Raw genomic sequence first — 13,195 nt, 5'->3', positions numbered from 1 at the left:
AAGATAGAGGCTATATCTATCCAAAGCAGTGAGTTATTATTGTCCTTTTACATGTTTTTACAACATACTTATGGGAAAATATGGAACGTGCATCTAATCGTTTTCATTAAAAGTGCCAAGTTTATTAAGATAAAGTTCTCATGGACTATCTGTAGTCGACAAGATAGTCTGATCAAGTCAAGAATCATTCTATATTGTCCGAACAGGATTAAATCAGGAACTACATTAACAGAGATAATAATTCGAATTGATAATTAAGCTAGCCAGTTTTCATTGCGATTAGTATCATATTAAATGAAATTTCAATATTGATGGAGATTTATCTGTTGAAATAAAACTTTGATTTCTTCTATTGTTTTAGGTAAACTGTTTCTTATTAGTGAGCATCTCAATTGTGAAACTCTGCATAGCGTCTTGTCACGTGATACTAAAAGTAAAGGAGACTACTATTGTTGTAGTTCATTGTCAGTTCCTGACGTCATCAAACACGTAGCTGGAGTTTTGGAAGGAATGGACATCCTTAAGACATTCGGGGTAAGATATGTAAAAGTTGCCTAAGTTATCAGCTAAATATTGTTGTTTATATAGTCCTATATGATCAGATCAGCCTCATCACTGTTTGTTATAAAGTTGCTATTCGTATCTAACATTTCTTTAAACAAAACAAGTTTTCAGTCAAACACAAAGTTATAAGTGAGACAATTATGTCTCTTAATTATGTAATAACTGCTTAACTTATTGGTTTTCATATTCTGTCAGTTCCTTCACCCTGGCTTAACAACTAAAAAGGTTTTACTAACCAAGGAAGGGCAGGTCAAATTATACGACTTCTGTCTGGCCGGCGATGCACCAAAAATAGCTGCTCTTAAGAAAGCACAGGTAAATTACTCAATTATTAATCGACCCTGTTATGACCTTGTTCTTCGTCTGTTTAATAATAATAGTTATTTATGTACTTAATTACTTCATAATCAGATTTTTTTTAAAGGATAATGGAGTCTAAGATGCAAAACTTTATTTAGATCAAGCAAAAATAAAAGCAAAAAAGAACAATACTCCAGCTGAATCGCATGTTCTCTTGGAGTTTTGGTATATTTTTGTGGATTTCATTACACAAGTACATTATTATTGTTTTAATAGAAAAGCTCTTTAAATTTCAATATCATACATGTACCACTTTAAATTGTTTTTCAAAAGTGCAATGAAATATTCTCCGTAATTCAAAACACTGCTTAATCTCGATCACAACCTGTCTATGTGGAATAACATCCCATAGCACAAATGAATTATTTTTCTAATATAAATTATCATCATTTCAATTAAAGAAATCAAAACTCAGTTGTGAGTCTATTGAAGTGTACAATTGTAGATTAGTATAACTTGAATAAAATATTAATATATTAACAAAATAAATTACTTTTGTTTGTCATAAATTACTTTTTCTTTTACAGATTTCTACGGTAACTTTGAACCAATTTCCACCTGAAATGTTACTGTTGAGTCAGTATACAGAATCCAGTGACGTGTGGTCTACAGCAGTAGTAATATGGGAGATTATGGCAGCTGGTAAAGAAATTTAATAATAACGAAATAATTGTAGCAAATAATATAGTGTCCGATAACAAATACGTTGCTTATTATAATAGAAAGCTACGGCAATTATACAACTAATTGGTAATTTCACATGTTATTAGTAGATTGAATTTGTTGACAACATTTATCTCTACTAATAAATATACATCACAGATAACTCAAGTTTTGAATCTCAGTTAATTCTAAGTAACTAATTAATTACAGCATACTTAACAATTGGTAGTATCATGTATAAATAAAGCGAATGCAAGAAGGAAATAGTAGAGTTTGACAACATTCATGACAGACACCCAGCTGTATAAATGTGTTGAAAGCGTGAAAACCTTGGGGTTACCTCAATTCACAAGTAAGATATACATATACATACTAGTTTCGATGTTTCTACACTCGCACATCTGTTAGGGAACCCACCATTTCCTGTGGACAAAGAAGTTAGATTTGGCGAAGAAGCGGTCACACCATCAGTACCCTGGCCGGAGAAGTACTTGCAGATAAAGTAAGATGTCAATCCCTAAATGTCCCTTTCATTATATAAGTGCCCGAGTGAGCACATTCCCTACTAGCTAAAGCCGGTTTTGTAATCAGTTCTGTATTTTTCTATTTGAAAAACAATATTTAACAGTTCTTGTAGGTTGTACAACCCTCGAACAGTGTATGCGAGTTTTGAAGTTGGATTTTTATTGTGGACTACTTATTTATACTTAAGTCTACATAGGTAACTATAAATGGACATTTTAGTGTCTGAAGGAGCGCTGACTTGTTTGTTTCAAGGTACTTTCATTCAAGTGATTGCTACCATTGTCACTTTACTTTTAGCTATATATGTAATTCTCATTGATATGTCAAACGTCGAAAGGGTCCTGTACTTAACCAAGTAATAGCTTCACAATTTCTATTGGGAAATCTTACAAGAAAAACATGATTATGGAAGTAAAACTTACTAAATGTGTCTGTTAGTATAACACTTCTTGTTTCATTTTTACAATTAAACATATACAATAATACACTACATCTGCTGATTTACTATTAGTACTGATTTCTGAATGATTTGCAGAGATAAAGTCTTGTTCGATTGCTGGAACCATAACTGTTCTCTTCGACCTTCCATTCATCATTTGAGGGGAACATTCGTAGCTGTAAGTAATTTATTACTCATTTTAGAACAGTTATCAGTCACCATTACGTGTCCGAATGTGGTATAATTAGCATTGTTACACATGCACAATGAAGGAACTTCTCTCATAGATTGTATTAGAGACTTAGAGTAGATTAAGAGTTTTACCAAGGTTTAAACATTAGTTAATAAACTCTATCCTAATTCTGCTTCATTCAGCATTCTTTAATGGCATCATGTTAGGCATCGCCGCTGTTAAACTGAAATCCAAGGGTAGGGAATGAAGTCGAGAAGAGAATATTAAGTGAGGTTTGGTTTATATGGTGTTGATAGCAACCGAGCTAAAGCATTCTGACAACTAACCCAATATGAAAACGCGTAATATAATTCATATAATTTTATGATTAAACAGAGAAAACTGTCAAAGATTTAATGAAGTAAAACGGCTATTTAATTACAATAACGTTCTTATGTCGACCATCATGATGTACCATGTCACGTGTAAAAGGAACGATGTAACTAAATATGAAGCTTAACATTAAGAAGTGTTTATAATCGAAAATGGATAGTTTTAATTATACAGCATTGTCATGTTACCAGCTTGATGTTAGGCAGTGTGATAATAATAATCCGTAATGGAATGTTGTAATTATATAGCAGTGTCAAAGTACCAGCCGTTAGGTAGTGTGTTTAATAATACTTTATAATCGATAGTTGTTATTATACAATTGTCTCATATCACCAGGTTAACGTTTGGAAGTGTGTGTAATAATAATCGATAACGAATAGTTATAATTATGCAACTGTCTCGTATAACCAGCTTAAAGTGATTCATATCTAACTTATTTATTATTTCTCTTGACTTTATTTTACCTTTAATGTAAAGAAGGTCTGTAAGGTCAGTTCAGGCAACGTTATATATTTTATTTAGCATTTATGTTTTGATAGTATCTTGCAAAAGTCCCCGCATTATCCCTTTACAGATATTTGAGAAATTAATCGCGGACAGTTCTTACGAGATACCGATACCTACGACGTATTTGCCTATGAGAGCTCCTGATACCGCTCAACCTACCTATGCAGAACAAATCTACCATGCTGGGGTGTGAACTGGGTATGACTAGGTTCTAGTACTGGTCAGTGGCGGCGGAACCGGGGGGGGGGGGGCTTGGGGGGGCTCAGCCCCCAATGAAAAAGTTGAGGGGGCAAATGCATGATAAGCCCCCCCCCCAATATTTACCAAGGCTCCGAAACGTGCATCTGCCCATTTTTCAATGCATACTTGTCGATCTGTCCGATGCACACGTATACTATATAGGTGTAATAATTTTAGTAATTGCTGGGGGACCCTCGGCCCGTCCCCTGGCTATAGACCACATTGTCACCCCAACCGCGTCTTCACGCCCCGTTAAAAGTGGAAGAAGTTAGTGTGAGTACCGGTAAGCGTAACACAACTTCGTCTTAGGCCAATGACTTGCCTCATTTCAGCCAGTTCTCCAACATCCCCTTACTTAGTGACGGAGCGTCCATATACAGTCAGGGGCGGATGCCCCCCCCCCCCTGAAGGACTCAAATGGACTGCTGGCGCCCTCATCAGCTTTTCACTACTTTTTACTTATTCGCGATTATTGACTATTTTATTGCGCTCTCATATACCTATTGACATTTGTCATATTCTGTTGGTGTAGTTTTCCAACAAAATGGCGACGACACCTATTTATACTCCGTTTATCTGAAAATTAGTAAGGCCCGGAAAGGGTGATTTCCTGCAATCTAGGGAGTGTCTTTACTCAAAAAAAATTCTGACCGCTCCGCGCCAACCTGTGGTGGCGCTCCGCTTAGATAGTGTCGAAAGCGCCCCTACAGACTATTTTGCCCCCCCCCCCCCGACCAATACCCCTAGCTCCGCCACTGCCCTTACTACACTCAAAAACGTCTTTGCGAGTACACTACGAGTTATAGCTACTCTCTTAAAACACCATCGAATATACAAATTACAATGTTTTTACAGACTTTTACGTTCAATCTGAGAAATTGCAGGCTTGAGACCCATATTCTAGGGCTAGGTATTCGCAGCATAAAACACTCGGGAAGTGCCGTTTCCGGCCATCTGGGGGTTTGAAAAACCCAAAATTTTCTTGTACGCTCCGCGCTAACCGATGGTGGCGCTCCGCTTAGATAGTCTCCACACATTAGCCCCCCCAATAATTTTTCCGTTCCACCGCGCCTGGTACTGGTGATTTGTAATCGCTACGAAACCTCAAGATTCCCTGAAGCTACGGGAGCTACCTTCACGTATATACCATATTATAGAGTAGAACAGTGTGTCACAAATGTGCTTATCGGCAGTCATTATTGATCCCTACTTCCGTGAGATCTCATGTTACTACAACAGGGTTTACCTCCGCAATTAAATATTCATCATGCACGGTAGTAGACCCGGGTGTCTCATTTGTATCAATTGGCTTACTTTCTGTGATATATTATTATTATTATTATTATTATTAATATTATTAATATTATTATGCTGTATGTTTAGCATAACTTTTAAACGCTTTGTAAAAACAACAAATGCAACTTTGATCTTTCATGGGCTTTTTCAACATATCATTGGACTTCACCAGTGACATGCCATTTCTAGTTAACACTTCTTCACCTAATCACTTATCGCATATTTTGACACTGTTATGTTTCGTAATAAGGTTATCAACGTATTGGAATGTTTTCCTTTTTAGAAGGCAACTTGTTGTTCTCTATGGTTACAATAAGTATGTATGATGTGATCGTCTTTATTCTGTAATGTTTTTATTGACGTCTTGACAAGGCTAGTAGACATAAAATTCAAGTACTCTTTTTTCATTCTCTTGAAATTAACAACCTCAAAAGTTTATGATATATTTATATAGATATAGATAACATTGACAGAGTCATTCAATTGGAAGCTATAGAACGAAACATCTCTACTGTGGTTAACGTTTTATTCATTTCCTCAATATATTAGTTACACAGTAACTTAAAAGTTTCTTATTCTATAATTTTATCTTCATATTTTCTTGCCAATGCTAGTGTAGTAAATGTATCTATTCGATAGATGCCGAAAAGTCAGACTCAGTCTGTAATTATAATAAACAGTAACATACTTGTATGTTATACATTTCTCTACGCTCTCTGCCGTGTACATTGCATATCGTTTCGGTGGCTACCGTAATTTACCCTGATTTTCTGGTAACAAGAGCAAAATTTATCTTACATTCATCAAGCTTAGATCACAGTCAAAGATATATGAAAGTTTAACGATGAGTTAACGAATACTTTCCTGTGTACGCCTCTCTAGCAGATCTTTGTGCAATTTTGTTTAAATTGAATATATTTACAACACCACCGTATAATGCAAATATTGACCTACAATACGACGATACAATTACGTATTTGGATTCCTTTTCATCTTTTCTTATGTTTTTCTTTACTTTCTCGGGACCCATGATCTAACCCGGGCCGGACCGCTGTATCCCCTGACCCCTCTCGGCAGGCATGGCAACAGGGAAAGACTGACAGTGATATAGGCCACACTGAAACGAACAGTCATTGGGCCCTATTTTTCTGGACCCTTGGGAACTGCCCGATTGCCCGATGATTTAGTCTGCCCCTGTATGACAATCAGAACAAGAATAACATATGAGTATCATTGCTGTACTATGGGTTCACTTTTTTTTAAATAAATGAAATTGCCTTACACTATGTCTTAAGTAACGTCCTTGATCAAACAATAATTCATATTTTGTTTATACTTTATTTAATTTTTAGTATTAAGTTTGTGTAGTTTTTCATATTCTTTTTGCCTTTTGGAAGAGTCTTCCTCCTAACTGCCTACAAAGGCTAAATGGACTGATACACACTAGTAATATCACATAATACACATACGATGTATTCTACAAGGAAATAGTTCACCGTTAGGTTAACATAGCGCACGTCGTTATTGAATATATAACAAGGTTAAAAGGAAAAGTGAAAGATATTAACCACTTAACGACAAATTGTTAACAACCGAACAGAAATCACGTGATCCAATATCTTAATATATACTTAACGTTGTTGTAATTTCGGTCGTATATAGAAACGAGTTTGTTTCTATTCATAGCTGTAATAACATACAATGACAATTTAACACATAACAAAGATCCCTGTCTCACTTTGCTCATCTCATCGTGTCTCAAAGCATCCCCCATGCCCTCTCTCTCCACCTCTATATCTCTATTAAAATATCTGTCTTGCTCTTTGGGAATACCCTGATTCGTCAAACTGTTGAGACCATTCCCCTGTAAACACACCAACGTAACCAGGCACATAAAGCAGGGAAGTGTCATAAATGGTCGTAGGTAATGACGCATTCAATTAGATACATTATATCTATCAAGCATGAATTCAAGTAGATTGCTACAAGACTGGACATAATGTAGTCATTCTGACATCGATGTTAAACTCTTTGGTATTTGTTGGTTGCGTAACCATCACGGCTAAAAGGCAAGGCTTGTCCGTCTTGAAGGATAACTGCATAGAAATAATATGTCAAGATGATCACCAATATGGTCATGTATGATATTAAGAATTGATTCTTCTTAGAAAAGAGAAATTATAAATGATAAATATGACCCTAATGAAAAGTAGTTTTTTCCTAGTTAAATATATTCTACCCACCTCCCCATTTGTTTAGCGTTTAGAGTTATCACAATGCGCTGTCAATACGAATAACATTTACCTGCTTAACTTATTATATCATTTTATTGGTTCCTTCATTCATTAAACGCGTCCCGGTTCTTCCTTCTCTCCATGACTCTCACCTATGAACATGTCATTCAGGAGTCTAGTCATCTCAGGATTTAACCAAATTTTTGGAAACGAAACACGAACAAAAAGAAACTTCAAACAAAGTTGTCAAACTATAAGTATAGAAACAAGAAATGAAAGCATTCTGCGTGACATAAAATCGACAAGACAGAACTTTACACAATAGAGATAATCCAACTGAAAAGAATATTAAATATTCCAATTGCAAAGAAGCAAAAGCTTGCAAGAGAGTAGACTACGGAAAACTGCTAATGTTAGAACAATCAGTACTCGTATAGTATTACTTCAATATAAAACTGAAATGAAGATATTTATGAACAACTCTTAACAAAAGCTACACCCTCTCTTACAGCATGAGATTTCAGTATATTTTGACGCAATGATACTACTGTGCTTAGTCAACGATTCTGATTTGATATCCAAAAATTAATCACCCATTAATTTTAAACGTATTCATCTGTGTAGGATTGTGTTACCTTTAATATAACATACAATTTGAAACAAATATTTTTTGATAAAGAGAAATTTTCAGATAATCTGTTCAACGTGTCGAATATTGTATTGGATCGATTATCACCCACAACACCCTGCTGAATGCTAACATCATGTGTGTTAATTACAATATACTCAGTGTAACGTAAATGTTAACACCAAAACAGAATGCAATGGAGGGCGCAAGTCCATTAAAATAGTCGACTGAAAACTAAAACATTCTTTCTTTCTCTGTGCAAGGATTACCAGACAGCCTGCTTAACACTAACATATGCTTCGTGTAACAGTAAGTGACTCCAACCAGGACAACAATAGAGGGCGCAAATCCATTACAAGAGTCAGTTGACAGTTAAAAACACGTTCCTCTTTCGTTCTTTATGCTATGTACAATCAACCATTGTACACTTACAAATGTATAAAATGAGTGAACCACAGACATTTTATGTTATGTTTACCACATAACATTAAAAAGGAACATTTTCAATCGGTATTCTGGGGAATATAAAAGCTAGTTATTGACGTCAAATAACGTAAGAGTGCATAAATAAGAGACTGTCCACATTCTTGTCCTTTCTCCAACCATTTTTAAATCTAAATATACGAACATTTAAATCGCCCCAGCTCATAATCTGCAATCGCTTTATACCGGGTGCCTTCAATTACAATGAAAAATGATTGTGAAACATACGTTTTGGCGAATGTTATTAGTTGATGAAAAACCATATATAACTTGCAGAGGAAACTTTGAACTTCCCTGTGCTATACATAGCTCATCCCCACCAAATAAATCCCACAGCTAATTTGAGCTATTTTGAAAGTTCCATTAAATTGTAGCAGTGAAAGAACAGCAACACTTCTATGCAATGAATGGTTAATTTGACCGCTTAACGAAAAATGACGTTGGCTCCATATTCTACGTCTGTTATTAATGCTACTTCTTGTTTGTCTCATTTTTTGTACTCAGTCCAATAACTCTACCTACGCATGTTACCAAGAAGTTTAAGTTTGAAACAGTAAACATATGCCAAATGGTTTCCCGTGCCCTTTTTGTTTTCTATACCGTCAAAAAGCTCAATGTTTGCCATCAAAAAAGGGGGTCGCTGTTACATTTTATATAATGCCTGCTCTTAGGGACTGTTTCTATTGTACTGAATTTTCAATCAGGAACCAGGATTATGAAAGAAAACGAAAGGCGGTGGCGCTGTAAATGATCGGGAATCACAACCGTATATTTACATATATTATTTTTTAAGAAAAGTCACATGGGCACGTAAAACCAAACTACCGAACGACGGATGCACTCTCAATCCCAGTCCCCTTGCATCGAGACTGTGACTGTGTGATCATCAAAGAAGGCGAACATAATACCAAACGTGATCTTAGGAAAAAGGTCGAGAAGTCTTTTTACATATACGGTTCTGATGAGATTAAAGTACGACCAAATTCTGTATCTGTACTGTTATCTGCCCTTCGGCTCCGATTATTAATGGTAGTGAATATTGTGTACAAAGACTAATGTGTAGTGACCATGTTTTAAAATTCCTTACACTCGCCAGACAACCCTCATTTATATCATGTAAAGTTATTTTGTATTCCTATTGTTACTTTGTATTTGAGATAATATATATTTGTATATCACATCTCGATACATGGTTAGTTGAACAGAGTAAGCAGTAACCATGTTTGTCTGGTTCATGTTAGCTTAGTATTTTTCTTCTTTTCATTCTAGTTACATGTCAAATACGGACATGTATTATTTATTGTGTTATTAGATGTTTTCCATCATCGTTCATTAGATAGCTAATGCAGGTCCTATCTAAACGATAGTCACAAGTTAGGGAACGATATTAACTGTACCTGTCTCTACCGTTCCACTGCATTATACACGGTATTTTCCTGACCCGTTACTTCTATTACATACATAGTTTATATTGCGACCATACCATGCTAGTATATTTATAGTTATTTACAACTTACAAGAGGTCTACTAGCTTCCGCCTGTTCCTTTCCTCTTCTGAACGTGTTTTCAATACTAACGTAATGAAACATAGACTATACAGTTATATACATATATTCCCAAGGCCGTGTTACCCAACACCAAACATTCTTTCAAGTTCATAGCTTTTTTTAATAAGGATTGACAATATATCTTTATCATATTAGCTCTGTATACCTTAAAACTGCCAGGTGACAGTGCTAGTAACATTCAGATGAATGAATATTGACCTGAATGCAGAATGTAGGCTACATATAAAACCTGTCATGAATGTGAGTTAATTTTATCCTTGCCTAAAACGAAAGTTTATTTGTGATGAAAAATGATTGTGGAGGGCGCAAGTCCATTTAAATAGTCAACTGAGAACTAAAGCATTATTTCTCTATGCTAGCATTATCAGACAGCCCGCTGAATGCTAACATCAATAGAGTTAACTATACTATGCTTAGTGTAACATTAATGGTTACACCAAACAGAAACATGAATACAAGTTGCTCCGATCTTAACATAACAAGAAAGCAATACTGTAAGTGAATTATTGGGAGATGAATTCTGTGTTTCTGAATGTAGAATGTAGGCTACATATCAACACTTTCATGAATGTGAGTTAATTTACTCCTTGCCTAAAACGAAAGTTTATTTATGATGACGTCGTTTCCCTGAATAATTGTATTGTTGTTTGTGTGCTTTGTAATCATTGAAATTGACAACGTATTCTTAGATCCCAGTAGAGTTTATAAGTTAGCTGTATTGACAATAAAGTGAAACTGCGCCATCCAAAAAGAGAAAACACATATGTAAAGGTGGACGTAACTACTTAATTGTGAACTAAAATGTATAAAAATGTTAGAAAATAATTACTTTTCTAGTCTTCTAGCAAAACACAAATTCAAATTTCTCCTTTCTTTACGCGGGTTCAGTTTTGATAAGATCTAGTGAACGCTGTTATGTTTACAGCTATGTTTATAGCTACTTAGATTACGTTACCTCTGATGCTAATGAAACTATATAGCGCCCCCTATTAACTAACATACGTGATTATGAAAGGAAAAAGAAAGAAAACAGCACTGGTGTATTATAAGCTCAATCTGCAGAACAGAGGTTCGACCAGCTAGAGATTGTTACAACATTCCATCTTCTAACGAGGCATTGATGTATTCCAGCCGTTCAGGTCAATGCAAGGTCAATCAGCCTGCTGAATGCTAATATCATGTGAGTTATTTACACTATGCTTAGTGTAACGTTACCGGTAACAGCAACAAAAAAAAAGGTTGTGGAGGGTGCAAGTCCATTTAAATAGGCAACTGAGAACTAAAGCATTATTTCTCTATGCTAGCATTATCAGACAGCCCGCTGAATGCTAACATCAATAGAGTTAACTATACTATGCTTAGTGTAACATTAATGGTTACACCAAACAGAAACATGAATACAAATTGCTCCGATCTTAACATAACAAGAAAGCAATACTGTAAGTGAATTATTGGGAGATGAATTCTGTGTTTCTGAATGTAGAATGTAGGCTACATATCAACACTTTCATGAATGTGAGTTAATTTACTCCTTGCCTAAAACGAAAGTTTATTTATGATGACGTCGTTTCCCTGAATAATTGTATTGTTGTTTGTGTGCTTTGTAATCATTGAAATTGACAACGTATTCTTAGATCCCAGTAGAGTTTATAAGTTAGCTGTATTGACAATAAAGTGAAACTGCGCCATCCAAAAAGAGAAAACACATATGTAAAGGTGGACGTAACTACTTAATTGTGAACTAAAATGTATAAAAATGTTAGAAAATAATTACTTTTCTAGTCTTCTAGCAAAACACAAATTCAAATTTCTCCTTTCTTTACGCGGGTTCAGTTTTGATAAGATCTAGTGAACGCTGTTATGTTTACAGCTATGTTTATAGCTACTTAGATTACGTTGCCTCTGATGCTAATGAAACTATATAGCGCCCCCTATTAACTAACATACGTGATTATGAAAGGAAAAAGAAAGAAAACAGCATTGGTGTATTATAAGCTCAATCTGCAGAACAGAGGTTCGACCAGCTAGAGATTGTTACAACATTCCATCTTCTAACGAGGCATTGATGTATTTCAGCCGTTCAGGTCAATGCAAGGTCAATCAGCCTGCTGAATGCTAATATCATGTGAGTTATTTACACTATGCTTAGTGTAACGTTACCGGTAACAGCAAAAAAAAAATGATTGTGGAGGGTGCAAGTCCATTTAAATAGGCAACTGAGAACTAAAGCATTATTTCTCTATGCTAGCATTATCAGACAGCCCGCTGAATGCTAACATCAATAGAGTTAACTATACTATGCTTAGTGTAACATTAATGGTTACACCAAACAGAAACATGAATACAAATTGCTCCGATCTTAACATAACAAGAAAGCAATACTATTAGTGAATTATTGGGAGATGAATTCTGTGTTTCTGAATGCAGAATGTAGGCTACATATCAAAACTTTCATGAATGTGAGTTAATTTACTCCTTGCTTAAAACGAAAGTTTATTTATGATGACATCGTTTCCTTAATTAATTTTATTTGTGTGTGTGTGGTACGTAATCCTTGAAATCCACAACGTATTCTAAGATCCCAGTAGAGTTGTAAAGTTAGCTGTATTGACAATAAAGTGAAACTACGCCATCCAAAAAGAGAAAACACATATATAAAGGTGGACGTAACTACTAAATTGTGAACTAAAATCTTTAAATATGTTACAATATAGTTTCTTCCCTAGTCTTCTAGCAAAACACAGATTCAAAGTTCTCTTTCTTTACGCAGTTTCAGTTTTGATAAGATCCACGAACGCTGTTATGTTTACAGATATGTTTATAGCTACTTAGATTACGTTGCCTTATGAAGCTAATGAAACTATATAGCGCCCCTCTTAACGAAAATACGTGATTATGAAAGGAGAAAGAAAGAAACAGCATTGGTGTATTATAAGCTCAATATACAGAACAGAGGTTCGACCAGTTAGAGATTGTTACAACGTTCCCTCTTCTAACGAGGCATAGATGTATTTCAGCCGTTCAGGTCAATACAAGGTCAATTAGGGTACCACGTGTAGTTTTCGATCACTTAGACATTCTTGTGTCTTCTTTTCAAACTGAAATATTAAAATCTAAAATTGA

At 35.2% G+C, this 13,195-nt stretch overlaps 1 protein-coding gene and 2 long non-coding RNA genes across 14 annotated transcripts in view; 1 reads left to right on the top strand and 2 right to left on the bottom strand.

Annotated features, from left to right (window-relative positions):
* Window positions 1-13,195, bottom strand: part of LOC139977535 (uncharacterized) — a 106,428-nt gene that overhangs the window by 33,907 nt on the left and 59,326 nt on the right. The gene's annotated exons all lie outside the window — the stretch shown is intronic.
* The window catches only part of LOC139977523 (ephrin type-A receptor 3-like), a 57,345-nt gene that overhangs the window by 8,335 nt on the left and 35,815 nt on the right, over window positions 1-13,195 (top strand). The window lies entirely within an intron of this gene.
* Window positions 6,790-8,122, bottom strand: LOC139977540 (uncharacterized). Its single transcript, XR_011796590.1, has 2 exons — window positions 7,464-8,122; window positions 6,790-7,255 (listed from the first exon to the last, which is right to left on the bottom strand). It is a non-coding gene; the product is annotated as an uncharacterized lncRNA (long non-coding RNA).

Source organism: Apostichopus japonicus, chromosome 12 (genome assembly GCF_037975245.1).
Source record: "Apostichopus japonicus isolate 1M-3 chromosome 12, ASM3797524v1, whole genome shotgun sequence".
NCBI classification, from domain to species: Eukaryota; Metazoa; Echinodermata; class Holothuroidea; order Aspidochirotida; family Stichopodidae; genus Apostichopus; species Apostichopus japonicus.
Note: the sequence above shows the minus strand (reverse complement) of the source record. Positions and strands in the feature narration are given on the sequence as shown.